This window comes from Bufo bufo, chromosome 6, assembly GCF_905171765.1.
Source record: "Bufo bufo chromosome 6, aBufBuf1.1, whole genome shotgun sequence".
NCBI classification, from domain to species: Eukaryota; Metazoa; Chordata; class Amphibia; order Anura; family Bufonidae; genus Bufo; species Bufo bufo.
The window spans coordinates 117853090-117859089 of record NC_053394.1 but is presented as its reverse complement, the minus strand read 5'-3'; positions in this window follow the sequence as shown (position 1 = coordinate 117859089).

Here is a 6000-nt window from a genome sequence, read left to right as displayed (position 1 = left end):
CTATGAGGCTACTCCAAACTTACAGGGGGGTTCTTTTGGCAGGGGGGCACTCAAATCCCGTGTCCCTCTGCCCCGGACCCGGCGACTGGTGCCCACCAAACCTGCCCGGGATGTGGCCCCTGTGGACCCCGCTCCAATGGTCTGCTGGCGGTGTCGGGAGCCTGGCCATGTTCGAGCAGACTGTCCACAGCAGGGGGAACCCATGGACACGAACTATGGCTTCCGTCAATCATTATATGCCAGGAAACTGTGTGCCGTGGGTGCTCCAGGGTCTCTGAACCACCTGTGCCAGGTGGAGGTGGGAGACACTCCAGCGGGGGCTCTGTTGGACTCAGGGAGTCTGGTGACCCTGGTAAGGGCTTCCCTGGTACGCTCCACTGAGTACACCAGCCGTAAGGTTGGAGTCATGTGTATACATGGGGACTTAAAAGACTACCCTACTGCTATGGTGTCTCTGTCCACGGTTTCCGGCAGGTGGACCCACGAGGTGGCTGTCGCAACCAACCTAAACTATGAACTTATAATAGGGAGAGACTTCCCGGCACTGTGGCCGGTTACGAGAGTGACTGATACCCATGAGACAGGGGTAACCCTAGCAGAATGGACCGGCTCAGGGGGGAGACCAGAACCCTGGGAACCTAAGTCCGAAGGGCCAGCGGTAGGGGTGACCGCCACTTTGGTGGAATAGGGGGAGACAACCCCGCTAAGTGTGATGGTGGGAGACATAGTGGACTTGCCACCGGGTCCTGAGCTGGCAGACCTCAATGTCTCTGGGGATAATTTTAGTACCGCCCAGCACCCAGACCCAACCCTATCCCGAGCCTGGGAAAATGTATTAATAGTAGATTAATAGTAGTCTTCAATTATATAAATGTTAAAAAGTATAAATCTGATGGTGTCGGCCCTTTAAAGAGTAATGAGGGGGGAGTCGCAGAGAGTGACGAGGAGAAAGCAAAGCTGTTAAATATTTTTTTCTCCAATGTATTCACTGAGGAAAATAAACTGTCAGATGAAATGCTGAATGTAAAAATAAATTCCCCATTAAAAGTGTCCTGTCTGACCCAGGAAGAAGTACAACAGCGACTTAAAAAGATTAAAATAGACAAATCGCCAGGATCGGATGGCATACACCCCCGTATCCTAAGGGAATTAAGTAATGTCATAGCCAGACCCTTATTTCTGATATTTGCAGACTCTATACTGACAGGGAATGTCCCACAGGATTGGCGCATGGAAAATGTGGTGCCAATATTCAAAAAGGGTCCAAAAACAGAGCCTGGAAACTATAGGCCGGTAAGTTTAACATCTGTTGTGGGTAAACTGTTTGAAGGTTTTCTGAGAGATGCTATCTTAGAGCATCTTAACGGAAATAAGCAAATAACGCCATATCAGCATGGCTTTGTGAGGGATCGGTCATGCTAAACTAATTTAATCAGTTTCTATGAGGAGGTAAGTTCTAGACTTGACAGCGGCGAATCAATGGATGTCGTGTATCTGGACTTCTCCAAAGCATTTGACACTGTACCACATAAAAGGTTAGTATATAAAATGAGAATGCTCGGACTGGGAGAAAACGTCTGTAAGTGGGTAAGTAACTGGCTGAGTGATAGAAAACAGAGGGTGGTTATTAACGGTACACACTCAGATTGGATCACTGTCACTAGTGGAGAACCTCAGGGGTCAGTATTGGGCCCTATTCTCTTCAATATATTTATTAATGATCTCGTAGAAGGCTTGCATAGTAAAATATCAATTTTTGCAGATGACACTAAACTGTGTAAAGTAATTAACACTGAAGAGGACAATATACTGTGTATATACTATAGAGGACAGTATACTACTACAGAGGGATCTGGATAGATTGCAGGCTTGGGCAGATAAGTGGCAGATGAGGTTTAACACTGACAAATGTAAAGTTATGCACATGGGAAGGAATAATGCAAGTCACCCGTACATACTAAATGGTAAAACACTCGGTAACACTGACATGGAAAAGGATCTAGGAATTTTAATAAACAGCAAACTAAGCTGCAAAAAACAGTGTCAGGCAGCTGCTGCCAAAGCTAATAAGATAATCGGTTGCATCTGAAGGGGCATAGATGCCCGTGATAATACCATAGTCCTACCACTTTACAAATCGCTAGTCAGACCACACATGGAGTACTGTGTACAGTTCTGGGCATCAGTGAACAAGGCAGACATAGCAGAGCTGGAGAGGGTCCAGAGGAGGGCAACTAAAGTAATAACTGGAATGGGGCAACTACAGTACCCTGAAAGATTATCAAAATTAGGGTTATTCACGTTAGAAAAAAGACGACTGAGGGGAGATCTAATTACTATGTATAAATATATCAGGGGTCAGTACAGAGATCTATCCCATCATCTATTTATCCCCAGGACTGTGACTATGACGAGGGGACATCCTCTGCGTCTGGAGGAAAGAAGGTTTGTACACAAACATAGAAAAGGATTCTTTACGGTAAGAGCAGTGAGACTATGGAACTCTCTGCCTGAGGAGGTGGTGATGGTGAGTACAATAAAGGAATTCCAGAGGGGCCTGGATGTATTTCTGGAGTGTAATAATATTACAGGCTATAGCTACTAGAGAGGGGTCGTTGATCCAGGGAGTTATTCTGATTGCCTGATTGGAGTCGGGAAGGAATTTTTTATTCCCCTAGGGTGAGGAAAATTGGCTTCTACCTCACAGGTTTTTTTTTTGCCTTCCTCTGGATCAACTTGCAGGATGACAGGCCGAACTGGATGGACAAATGTCTTTTTTCGGCCTTATGTACTATGTTACTAGATGGTGAACCACAACAACCAGGGGCAGAGTCGGTGTTCCCCCGTTTTGTGGTTCATCAGGATATGTTGTATCGGGTAAATCAGCTGCGAGGTGAATCCATTGAACAGTTGGTGGTGCCCCAGGCTTATCGCAAACTCGTGTTAGAGTTAGCCCACTAGCATGTTCTCGGGGGTCATCTGGGAATGCAGAAAACACAGGACCGGATACTACAACGGTTTTACTGGCCCAGTGTGTTTAAGGAGGTCGACGAGTTCTGTAAGTCTTGCCCGACCTGCCAGGCAACTAGCCCCCAGCACCTTTTTCGCAGTCCCTTTGTGCCTCTCCCGATCATCGATGTACCGTTTGAGCGAATCGCTATGGACCTAGTAGGCCCAGTACCGAAGTCCGCTAGGGGACATCAACACATCTTGGTTGTCCTTGATTACGCCACCCGGTACCCGGAGGCAGTGCCACTGCGACATACATAGCTAAAGAGCTAATGGAAATGTTCTCCCGAGTGGGGTTACCTAAAGAGGTCCTGACTGACCAAGGTCATGAGAGAACTCTGTAAGTTACTGTGTATTAAACAGTTACGGACGTCCGTGTACCATCCACAAACGGACGGACTGGTTGAAAGGTTTAACAAAACTCTAAAAACCATGTTAAAAAGAGTGGTGTCCAAAGATGGAAAGGATTGGGACCTTCTTCTTCCCTATATCATGTTTGCAGTGCGAGAGGTGCCCCAGGCCTCTACTGAGTTCTCGCCCTTCGAATTGCTATATGGCAGACATCCTCGTGGTTTGTTGGACGTAGCCAAAAAGGCATGGGAACAACAACCCACTCCGCATAAAAGCGTCCTTGAATATGTTACCAAGATGCAACAGCGGATAGAGACCGTTTTGCCTCTTGTCAGGGAGCATATGGAGGCCGCTCAGCGAGCTCAGAGTCGGATCTATAATCGGCAGGCTATTTTGTAACGATTTTCGGAAATTAAACGAAATATCTAAGTTTGATGCATATCCCATGCCTCGGGTAGATGAACTTATTGAGAGGTTAGGCCAAGCCAGGTATTTTTCTGTTTTGGACCTCACCAAAGGGTACTGGCAGGTACCCTTGACGAAGGCTGCCAAAGAGAAAACTGCCTTTGTTACACCAGAGGGGCTGTACCAATATAAGGTGTTACCCTTTGGCCTGCATGGCGCCCCCGCCACTTTCCAATGTTTAATGGATATTGTACTTTGTCCGCATCGGCGGTACGCCTCGGCTTACCTGGACGATATTATCATTCACAGTACTGACTGGGAAAGTCAACTGCCCAAAGTACAGGCCGTAGTGGACTCCCTTTGAAAGGCAGGACTAAAAGCTAACCCAAAGAAATGTGCGATAGGGTTAGAGGAGACTAAATACCTTGGGTATGTCATTGGGCGTGGAGTCATCAAACCCCAAGTAAGCAAAATAGAGGCGATACGGAATTGGCCCCGACCTGCCACCTCTAGACAATTAAAGTAATTCCTGGGAATGGTGGGCTATTACATGAGGTTTGTCCCCCATTTTGCCACTTTAGCGGCTCCGTTGACAGGGCTCTTAAGTCCGCTGGAATGACAAGGCGGAAGAGGCTTTCTCTGCTTTGAAGTCGGCCCTGTGTGGGTCCCCGGTTTTGGTGACGCCCGACTTCAAGAGGGAATTTGTGGTACAGACTGATGCCTCCGAAGTAGGCCTCGGTGCGGTACTGTCTCAGGAAGTCAACGGGGAGGAGCATCCTGTTGTCTTCCTCAGCCGTAAGCTCACTCCAGCGGAGACCCGGTACAGTATAGTGGAGAGAGAGTGCCTGGCCATCAAGTGGGCACTCGAGTCTCTCCACTATTATCTGTTGGGGAGGAAGTTCCGTCTGGTGACCGACCACTCCCCTCTCAAGTGGATGAGCCAGGCCAAAGAGAGGAATGCTCGGGTCACCAGGTGGTTCTTATCTCTGCAAAACTTTAAGTTCACAGTAGAACACAGGGCAGGCCGGTCACAGGGAAACGCGGATGCCATGTCCCGAGTACACTGTCTGGCGTGTGTTCACCCCCTCAGGGTTAAACAAAGGGGGCAGGTATGTAGGAAGGCACAAGGGTCCGTCATTGATGGAAGGTACGTGTCACCGAGGTTCTTGGTCTTGGTGAGATAAGAACCAGTAGTTTTGTGTGTCAGCGGCAGCTAGTGCTCGCTGACACGGTTTTACTTAGTGTGGCTGTAAAGCCAATCTGGGCCGGTTCTTATTGGGAGCAGCCAAAGAGCAGGGTGGGTGGCTGTTCCCCACGTCCAGGCCAGGTTTTGGGCTGGGGTTTAAAAACCCAGCCAGCAGCTCAGCTGGGAGTGGCATGTTCCTCCAAGTGAGAGTGGAGATGTGGAAGCTCTGTGTTTTTGGGAGCTGAATGAGAGCCGCCTGCTGGGAGTCAGGCGCCCTAAAGCCTGCTGTGGTCTGCCAGGTGATTTATATTATTTTGGGAACTCTTGCTGTGTGAACTAACACCAGGACCCTGTAAAGCATTGTTTTTCTTTTCTGTGTGAATAAACACTGGACCTTTGTTTTTTCAACCGTGGTCTTGCCTCTGTATTGTGTCCGCTTACCCTGCCTACCAGAGCAAATCCCTACAGTGCCTAAGCCCTGCATCTTTTTGATTAATATTTTGTTTGTTTGTTTGTGGGTATACGTTTTAAATAAATTATTAAAAATGACGTTTTAAAGGGTATCTGCATTAGCTTCAGTGAAATATGTTCTATACTTACCCTATTTATTATTTTCTAGTTCAGTGATGGCTAGCTGATTGATCGGACGACTTAACACTGATCAATGGTTTATTGAAGCGTCTCAGGTTTTTTCAGATAAAGACCTAGACCAGGGTACGTCACCTACCAACAACCTCAAAACACTATTCAAGGATTTATATACTGGTTACAAGAATAATGTTAAATCTTGGTGGGAGGTACAGTCACTTGAGAATTACATCAAAGCCAGAATTGTACCGAAAGGGTTAAGAATTCCACTGATTCCTGCAGCAGGCTCCCGAACCCCTGAGATAATTGATAAGTGGGAACAGATGTTAACTGAGAGATCAATTAACTTGATGACACTACTCCTAACTAAGAAGAGACAGACGTTTCTGAAAACATCTAATACATTGAATGAGCTCATTGATACTACTTTAAAATTTAAAACAGATCCAGAATTTCCCAAA